At 37.2% G+C, this 10,856-nt stretch overlaps 1 long non-coding RNA gene across 2 annotated transcripts in view; it reads left to right on the plus strand.

Annotated features, from left to right (window-relative positions):
• Positions 1–7,565, plus strand: part of LOC119823219 — a 31,266-nt gene extending 23,701 nt beyond the window's left edge. For both annotated transcript variants that reach the window (XR_005286916.1, XR_005286919.1), the window contains exon 4: positions 2,804–7,565. This is a non-coding gene — a long non-coding RNA (uncharacterized LOC119823219). The remainder of the gene's footprint in view (positions 1–2,803) is intronic.
• The last annotated feature ends 3,291 nt before the right edge of the window (positions 7,566–10,856 follow it).

The following is a 10,856-nucleotide window of genomic DNA, read 5'->3' on the forward strand; positions in this document are numbered from 1 at the left end:
ATGCTTTCATTTTGCCTTGTGGCTATTAGAACTTCATGAAGCCATGACCATGTTGTAACACTGTATTTGGTATAACCTGAATCCATATTTGTGGGGCTTGATCACTTATAATTGGCTCAAAAGTGACCTCTTATTCCATTTGAAATGTTGTCTGTGCATTGCATTAAAATTTTCAAAGCAGGGAATCATTAAGACCTCATTTTTGTCTCCCTGGACTTAAATGGGAAATGTGTTTTAGAGACAGTTTGAAACCCAGGTCCCATTCCGCAGAGAAAAGTAGAACCAATCTATCTTGCAATTAAATTTATATGTTTCAACCTCTTTGTTTCATGGCTTTATTTTTATATATTTTAAGATGGCAAAAGTGTACTGTATGTGTGTGTGTGTGTTTGCGTGTGTGTGTCTGTGTGTGCAGACTTCGTTCTCCTCCTGATTTGACTAACTATAAATAAATCCATTTCTATATAGATTTGTTTTCTAATTTCTTTTTAAATCAGGCAAACCATGAACTAGTTCTAATGAATCTAATCATCTATAATCAAGCCTTAATGTCCATCCTTCATCCCTTCTCTATTGTGCATATTGATTTTCTAAAGGGGATACTTTATAGATCTGAATAATTTCTCACAGAATATTATTCTTAATCATTGCTGTTTCTGATGTTCTAATTTGTGTGCCCAGATTTCAAACTCTCATTTTCCTCTACTGCTCAACAAAATGTGCCCTTTAAGATTATGTCATTGTTTTAGTTTGGTTTCTATTGCTGTGAAGAGTGACTCTTCTTTGGTTTTTAAGACAGGGTTTTTCTGTATAATAGCCCTGGCTGTTCTAGAACTCGGTTTGTAGTCTAGGTCGGCCTTGAACTCGTTAAGATATGCTGACTCTGATTTCTAAGTGCTGGAATTACAGACATGTGCCACCATCACCCAGCACATCAACTCCTATAAAGGAAAACATTTAATTGGAGTTGGCTTACAGTTTCAGAGTTACATCTTGGCGAGACATGGAGTATTACAGGCAGACATGGTTCTGGAGAAGGAGATGAGAGTTCTAAATCTTGATACACAGGCAACAGAAGGAGAAACTGCACACCGTGTGTGACTTGAGCATATATGAGATCTCAAAGCCTGTCTTCACAGTGACACACTTCCTCTAACAAGTACACATCTACTCCAACAATGCCACACCTCTTAATAATGCTATTCCCTAATGGGCCAACCATTTAAACACATGAATCTCGGGGCGGGGGGAATACCTATTCAAACCACCACGGCCATGATACTAAATCAACGTGGACTGTTTGTCTGCATCTTCTGAGGGTAGTTAACCTTGAATTAAGGTTCTTTTGGTCCTAAGAGATAATCTGTAGGGCAAGTAATCTAAAGCAACTTACCTTTTGTGAATGGCATAGTTTATTAATTGAGCCTTGTTCTTTCAAGACTACGGGTATAATTCATGCTAAATGAATAAACTCAAGAGCCAAGATTTATGCAGATTTTGCATTTAGTGGACAATTCTTCTAGTAACTTATTATTTGAATAGAAGAATGCAAAAGAGAGTGCTTCTAAAATTCCCAGTGTGCTATGGGTAGACAATCCATGTCATCTTTCTTGAAATGCCTGTGACTGGAGATTTGGGGTAAAAATCTAGGTTCCATATTTCTAACATTGCAATCAAAGAAACAAGTTATATGTGTGAGAAGTAGAGAAAAGAGATGGAAAAAGGTTGATTTATTCATCCTCTTTAAAAATAAGCAGATAAAGGGTCTAATGACCTTATGTTTGCTTTGGGAATACTTACAGGAACTTTAATAATTATGGCAAGTGATTAGAGGAAGCTTAAATAAGTAGCAATCAAGATATAGTCTCATTTATCTTCTTCTTAAATTCTGATGCTAAGTAGCAGTCCAAAGTGTGCTGAGATGTTTCTTAATGATTACTTCTGATCCAGGATGCACATTGCCCTCAGGGATAACTGTCCTTGCTTGGGGCCTGGGAAAGGAGCAAGTCTGCTTGAGGAGGTTTTATTCTTCCTGGAATCCAAGATAACTTCAAGTTAAGTACAATGATTTGCCTCTGTGCCTCCAACTTGAGGGAGTATGAGCTCTGTTAGACAAACTGACTGACCTTGAGAGATTAGTATGCGGGCCCACAAAAGTAAGCAATTGGCCCAAGTAAAGGACACAGGCAGAAATGTAGGTAGGGATGCCAGCATTTTGTTCCCTTCCTTGTGGCCCCAAGCATGGAGTCACTACTTTATCTTTTTTAAGATGTTTCTAAATATCCATTTCATTTGAACTCTTCCCAAACCCCCATCTCTCCAAACAAAGTTAGAGCTTTCTTTTTCCACGGCAACATCATTTTTTTTTTGCATTAGTTACCAAACTACTAACTATATTTTGTGGTAACTGTGGTAATTCTCATATTGAATTTTGAGTTCTTTGAATACCAAAACTTTAATTTATTCATCTTTCCCTAGCCAATGTCTGCTATAAAATTCCAGTCAAAAAATAAGTAAGTATATCACTGTAAGAATCTAGTTTTTTCCTTGTGAAGAAATTCTATAGGACAGAATAGTTTATTGTCAAGAATAAGCACATATCTGAACTGGTAGTGATAAAAAGTACGAAATGAAAGTGGTGATATACTTTATATCAATGAATATAAAGCTGGAAGGAAAACAAGGATTTTCTTTATTGTAGTAGTCAGTTTGATAAAGTGAATAATTTAAACTCTTTGTGGCATTTTTATGCATATGCAGTTATTGCTTGATCTCACCAGATAACTTTTTGTTTTCATTACAGGTGAGACTAATGTCTGCAAAGAGCTATCATTTGGGATGCAGAAATCTCACATGGGATCAGAATGAGTGCACCAAGTGCTAGTGAACAATCAGGAGTCACTAAGACTCCAGATTTCATTTTCAGAGTGCAATATAACAGAATAAGCTTTTACGCTTGGAAATGATAGATAAAATACGATTTCATTTTGTCATTGCTTGACTAAGAAAAAGAATTTCCCTGAAAACCCTTTCCTCATTTTATCCATATTCGATTATTTCTATAATCTGTGATTCTGGTCTGTACACAAGATATAGGGAAAAGGATGTCTTGGAATGGCAAAATCAAGGACATCCTAGAACTGTGTGTGGTAAAACACATTGAGTTAAAATTTTATATTTAGCTCCAGAATTTGGTGGGTATAAGCTGGGACTTCCAGTCTTAGAGGCCAATGTAACAACCAAAAATATAACTGCAAATTGAGTGTTAAATAAACTTTAGGGCTCCTGTGGGTGTTACAGATGGGATAAAGAATTAGTTGAAATGGGTTTACTGAGGATAGCATGATGTTTTGGGAAGGCAGCCATGGGAAGCCTTATGTAGTTTCTGGGTTATGTCTGACCTTTGGCCCCATCCTTCTCTTGGTCTTGAGTCAGAATTGATACCTACTGCCAGGCTGTGGTCTGGTCAACAATCCTAAGTTTTGGAATGGACCTTCGAGCTCACCTTGTTGTGTACTTATGATCTTCATTCCAGGATTCCTCTCTGTCTCTAGGTCCAGATCACAGAAATGTACTCACACACTGTGATGGCAAGCTGCTGTATGCAGCTCCTAGAATGGGACAAATTAGCAAAGGTCAGAAGATTTACTCTCATGTTTTGGACTCCTGGGAACACCCCTAGTTTTTCCTCTGTGACTGCCACTTTTTAAGGCAGGCAAGTGTGGCAAATTAGGTCTGATTAAAAGCACATTTCTTACTTTTCCAGAGAACACTTATTCAGCATCTTCTGTATGCCAGTCATTATTCTAAGATACAGACGTACAGAGTTATGCTTATGCCATTGATTGCCAGAAGGGAGGTTTGCCACGAAACCAAATAGTCATGTTGCAGTCAAGTTCACTAGAGACTTTGGAGAAACAAAGACCTTTATAGAAAAAGAGCATTTCATGTGGGTCTTAAATGACTGTACTTCATTGAGAATCAGCAGGAGCCTGTTGGAGGCATTGCAGCAGATAGAGAACTGTAACTGGGTAAACACCTTAGGAAATTAGGGGAAAGATTTAGTAGCCAACTTGACAGTATCCTGTAGGTAGAATTTTCTCTCCCGTCAGCCAGTTCCCAAATAACCACACAGAGAGTTCTTATTAATTATAAATACACAACCAATAGCTTAAGCTTGTTATTAACTAGCTCTTACAACTTAAATCAACACATATTTTTATCTACATTCTACCATGTGGTTCAGTACCTTTCCTCAGTGTGGCATGTTCATCTTACCTCTCCCTGTGTCTCCTGGTGATTCTGCCCTTCTTGATTCCAGAGCTCTCTACCTGTCCACAAATCCTGCCTAACCTCTTTCTGCCTAGCTACTGGCCACTTGACTATTAAACCAATGAGAGCCACACATCTCCACAGTATACAAAAGAGTATTTTACAAGACTATCCCATGAATTTGACAGTTTTATTTCTTTCCAATGAGATACTACAATATCATTTCACTTCAGAATCAGGGGCTACCATCCTTTGGCCAGGACTTCCCTTTTCTAATGATAAATGGGATAATATCTTATTTTTCTCTTAAAAAAACTTCATCCCTATTTACATCATTGCTCATTTTTAGGATAAATTTACTCCCACACATGCTCCAAATGTGATCTTCGTGACTCAAGTGAATACTATATTCAATTAACCAATTCCTATAAGGTTGCTAAGTCTGAATCAGACAGCACAAATTTCTTTGATTTCCACCCTGTTCATTTCTCCCTCATCCCACTCCCTCTCTGAATGAAGCTCTGTGAAAGAAGAAGAAAAAATAATTGAGAATCCAATGCCATGAAGTACTCCAAATTATGTCATAAGAGAAAAAGCAAGGCTCTGTGAGGTTCAGTGTCACATTTGTAATACTTGCATATAATATTCTTTGATCAAATCTATCTCAGCACATTTTGTTATCACCCACTTTTTCTTATTTTTCTCTTCCTATTTTTTAATATTTCTCCTTTCAACTTTGGAGGTGTATTTTCTTTTATCACTACAACATACAACAGAATATCTAAGATACCCATTTTTCTGAGTCTGTATTATTCTAGTTAACATGATACTTCTGGTTCTACTCATAATCTTGTAAGTGACATAAAGTTGTAGTCTTTGTTGTTTTATAAATTTATTTTGTTTATTATTACTCTGTGTATATATGCTGTTATATATGAATGACTGTAGACATTTGTGCATGCCAGTCTTCATATAAAAGTGAGAGAACAAGTTTCAGGAGTTGGAGTTCTCCTACCGAGGGATCTGAATATAGAACTCAAGTGGTCAGCTTGCTCAGCAAGTGTTTTTACACACTGAGCCATCTTATTTGATTCTTCCTAATAGTTGAATAATCATTCTTGGGTATGCATATCACATTTTCTCTACCTATTCATAGACTGACGGATGCCTAGGTGGATTTTATTACTTATCTATATTTGGACAAGGCTGTAATAAACATAGACATATAGAGTTTCTTATATATCCTGACTCTGATACCAATAAGTAAACAATCCAAGAGTGGTAAAGCTGGACAATGTTTGAGTTATATTTTATCTTTTTGAGCAACCAGCTTGCTCATTTTCATAGTGGTTTTGCTCATTCACATTCCTACCATCATTGTATAAAGCCAATCTCCAACCTTGCTAACATCTGCGTTGTGTATTCTCCTGATGATTGCAATTCTAATGTTAGTGAGTTGAAATGTCAGTATAGTTTTGATTTACATTTTTCTTCTAGTTAAAGATGTTAGACATTTTTCATACAATAACTCATCATTCATATTATCTTGAGAACATCTGTTTCACCCGTCTGCACACTTATTGGCTAGATTGCTTCCTTTATTCCCAGTGGTAACTGTTCAGAGTTCTTTGTGCATTCTGGATGCTGTCATATGATTAGCTGGCGATGGTTTTCTTGGATTCTGCAGTCATCTTCTCTCTGTGCTGGTTTTGTCCTTCAGGATTCAGAAGCTTCAATTTGATGTTAACCCTTTTGTCAGCTTTTGATATTGTTTCCTGAACTAATTGAGTCTCATTCTGGAAGCTCTAGCCTTTGCCTATGTCTTAAAATGTTTCCCCTCTGTTTTCTTTTAGTAGCTCAAGTTTCATAGTATGATCTGTGATCACTTTTTAATTGATTCCTAAACAGGGTCACAGATAGGGATCTAGTCTACTCTTTTACATGTGCTATTTGGCTTTCACAGTATCTCTTATCATAAAATCTATATTTTTTTTCCAAATTGAGAGTTTGACACTTCTGCTGAGGATCAAATAGCCTAGATATGGGGGTTCATTTCTGGATATTCCATTCTGTTTCTCTAATGTTTTTATGCCAGTACCACTTCTGTTTATATTACTATGGCTCTGAAATAATATATTTTGATATCATGCATGGTCATACCCACAACATTGATTTTTTTATACTACCATATAAATTTTAAAGTATGTTTATTTATTTACCTGAAGAATATTATTCACATTTTGTGGGGGATTATATTAAATCTCCAGGTTGCATCTAACAAAATAGCCATTTTCACATTATTAATTTACCTATCCATGAGCATGGGCTCTTTCAGTGTCTTCTTTAATTTCTCTCATTGTACATCATAATTTTCATTACAAAGAGGTTTTCAACTTCTTCGATAAGTCTGATGTGTTTTTGGAAGATATCATGAAGTGGATATTTTTATTTCTTTCTCAGCAAGATCATGATCAATGCATGAAGACGCTAATAGAATGTATACATTAACTTAGTATCCTGTTGCTTTGATGAACTTCTCAGCCAGATTAAAATGTCTTCTGTGTTATTAAGTATAGAATCATATCATCTGTTAGCTAGAATAATTTGACATTTCCCTTCCCTGATCGTATACTTTTTATTCATTCTCATATCTTATTGTTATGGCTAAAATTTCAAGTACCATATGGAATAGAAGTGGTAATAATTTTAAAGCAAATATTTTCAGGATTTTCCTGATTCATTAGGGTGTTGGTACTTGTTATGTAGATTTTATTATGTTATCTTTTTATTTCCAGCTTATCTATTGGTGAGAGTGGCACAGTGATGTAAATCATATGCATTGTATTTAGGTCTACTTTTTTAATGCCCAATGGAATTCATTTTATATTATTTCATTCTTTGACTTCTGAGTGATACGTAACATATACATGTACTTATGAGTATGTACATATATATATAATTTATGCTTATAATTGTCATAAGTTCTTGATGGTACATTCTCTTTAAAAACATTTACTGGATCGTTTTGTGCCTTCTGTTTATTTTGCTTTGAGGTTTATTTTGTCATATATGAGTATAGTGAGCACTGCATGATTTGACAGTCTAGTTCTCTAAAATATTATTTTGTACCATTACCCTTTCATTTTCAGCCCATATGTGTTCTGGGTGGTGATATGGATTTCTTACGGCAGCACAAAGTTAGGCTCTGTTTTAAATGTCAAGAATTAGTCTGGATCTTTTGTTTTTTTTAATGTCAAAAATAGATTCTTCTTAAGCAATATATTTTGGTTATGGTTTCCTCTCTCCCCACTCCTCCCTATTCCTCCAAACCCCCCTCCAGGCATCCAGATTCTTTTGATCTTTCATTAGAAAGCAAGCAAGCATCTAATGAATAATAATAGAATACAATAAAACGAATCAAGAACAAATCAGAATATGACAAAACAAGTAAAAGAACCAAAAAAATAACAAGAAATTGTAGTAGCATTTCATTTATATTTTAATAAGTAAAGCTTGCTTGAAGATTAGAGAGTAAAACAGCCCCACTGGTCAGCCTTACAGATTATGTAGTGGTGACACACACCTTTAGTCCCACTAGTCACTAGTAGTCACTAGTTGCCATAGAAACTGGGTGGTACATGTCTTTAATTCCAGTGGTGAATGCCTTTAATCCCAAAACTAGAGAGGATTATAAAACGTGAGGAGACAGCTTTTAGGCTCAGTCTCATCCTGAGATTTCTGGAGACAGGAGAGCCATTTCTGATTGAGGTAGAGGTAAAAGCCAGTGGCTGGCTGTTTTACTTTTCTGATCTTCAGGCAAGCTTTATTTATTAAAATATGAATGAAATGCCACTACAAGAAACATGTAAAGATGCAGAAACACACATGATTGCACATAGAGACATCCCATAAAAATTCCAAGCCAGGAGCAATATACACATAGGACCTGTAAGGTAAGATAAAAATGCCTATTTGTGATTATGAGATGAAGAATTTCCAAAGATGCCATTGAGTTTGTTTTGTGTAGACTGTCTACTGCTGGGCATGCTGCCTAACCTTAAAATGAAGAGTCCTTTTGGTTTACGTGCAAGAGTGGTATAGCTGGAACTTGAGGTAAATCAATTAACATCTTCTTGAGGAGGTACCATACTAATTTCCTTTGTGACTATATAAGTTTGCACCTCCACCAGCAATGGAGTAATGTTCCACATCCTGGCAATGAGATGTCACTCGTGCTACTGATATTAGCCCTTCTGACAGGTGTAAGGCAGAATCTCAAAGTAGTTTTGATTTCCATATCTCTGATAATGAAAGATGTTGAATAGTTCCTTTTTCACAGTCTTTTTATTACTTTTATAAGCAACATGTAAAAAACACAGGATCAAATATTATGATGGATTTTAAAACAGGAAAAAGTGATAAAAACTTTGAAACAATAAGAAAATAATTATTATTTTATAACCCTTTTAAAGCACCCAAAACTTCCTTGTTTCTTTTTTAACTTCTTATTGATTCTTTGTGAGTTTTACATCATCCATCCCCATACCACTCATGTCCCCATTTCTTCACTTCTGACCTCTGCCCTTGCAACCTCCCCATAAAACAAAAGTTAAAAGTAAAACCAAAAATCAACCAACCAACAAAATAAACAACCAAAAATAAGTAAATACAATCTTGGCAGGGAAGCTGTAGAGTGGCCTAATACCTGTTAAATCTACATATCTTTATTTGTAAGTATTCATTGCAACGAGTCATTGAGGCCTCGGGCATTTGTTACATCCTTGATACTGAGCCCTCACTGGGCCTACTCTTGTATATCCTGTTGTTGCCTTGTGCCATGGAGATTGTGTAGCTTTAGATTTGTAGGTTCATCCCCTTCACGTGCTCCAGCAGTTCATAGATGAGGTGGCTAGTGGGGTGGACTACTTTGTAGTCCTGGTTCTGGGCCTAGGTGGGAGCTGGGTAGGTTAGCCCGCCAGCTTTCCCTCATCATTGCCACCCAAGTGAGCTCTTCAGCACTGCTTTGACTAGCTCATCCAATGTAGCAAACAGCAAGGAGCAGGGCCAGTTCTGCTGTCATTCTCTTGGGTTTAGTTCACCTGCACTCACACCATCAGGGCCAGATTCACTGTTTGGCCCAGGAAAAATGCAGGGCCCACTCCCTGGATTGTTGCATTTGGTGAAGCAGGGAGTGGAGTATGTGTGTGTGAGGGGGACAGGGCCAGTTCTTCCATTCTTATGCCACCGAGGTTAGCTCTCCCTCTTTTCTTTTCGTAGGTGGCAAGGGCATGTTCTCTCATTCTCGCTATTCCATGGTATCCAAGGGAAGAGGTGGGGCAGCTTTCCTGCTCTTACACCCACAGGTCTGGTTTACCTGTATCCCCACCGATAGGGTCAGCTATAATGTGTTGCCCAGATGAGGTTTTGTGCCCACTCTCCCATGGACGGCAGCTGGTAGAGGGCAAGACCACTTCTTCCAACCTCCTGGCCCTGACCAGCTAGCTCTCTCATCTGATACAGGCAGAAAAAGGTAAGGGGAGAGCAACTTTTCTGCACCCATGCCACCACAGGCAGATGAGGGGGTTTAGAACTTGGGTGTTAGTGTGGTTTTTGGTGGTAACATAGACAGCATAGACTTATGTTGTGGTAGGACCATGAACCCAGACATGGTTCTTTTTATAACAATGAGACGTATCTGATTCTGGCAGCACCAATTATTTTAAGAGGTAGATAGGCATCGAAGAGGCTTCTTATGGAGTTGATTAGCAATTTGGGCAAGAAACTGCTCTTGCCTGGACTGCCTGATGAACTTGACCAGCAGGACCCACAGAGAAATGACTGCTGAACTTGCCTAAAGGGAGACAATCCTTTGGGGTTCCTGCTTCATGAAAGAGTCTGCCAGATATTCTTCAGGATTCAGAAAAAAGTGACTGACAAACTGCCAATATAGGTGGAACTGTCTTTGAAATTTCCTGCTTTGTGGAAAAGTCTGCTGGATACTATGGCCTATAGGCTGAAGATGGATGCCCTAATGATACAGAAAAACTTTTGGTGACTGTCCAGGCAGTGAGATGTCTCTGTCATTTCTAGAGTTTTGGAAGTTCCTTACAATGTACTTCCTGTTTACTTAGGTAATATTATATCCTTCTGGAGTCTTTGATGGACTGAATTTATAGTTATAGTTTTTCTTAGTTATGAAAAAAGATAAAATAGATACAACTGTAATTCTTGCTTGATAACTGTTTTATGTAACTTTATTATGTTAAAGTTAAAACCTTCCTTCTTATTTAAACAGAAAAGGGGAAGTGATGTGGGATTTCCCTCTGTATACTGTGATTACCATTAATGAATAAAGAAATTGCTTTGGACCTATAACAGGGCAGAACTTAGCTATGGAGGGAAAACTAAACAGAGTGCTTAGAGAAAGGTAGGTGGAATCAGGGAGAAGCCATGGAACCACCACCAGAGACAGAAGTGTTGAAACTTTGCTGGTATGCCATGACTTTGTGGCAACACATAGATTAATGGAGATGGGTTAAATTAAGATATAAGAGTTTGCCAATAAGAAGCTAGAGCTAATGGGC

This window comes from Arvicola amphibius, chromosome 1 (assembly GCF_903992535.2).
Source record: "Arvicola amphibius chromosome 1, mArvAmp1.2, whole genome shotgun sequence".
Taxonomy (NCBI): Eukaryota; Metazoa; Chordata; class Mammalia; order Rodentia; family Cricetidae; genus Arvicola; species Arvicola amphibius.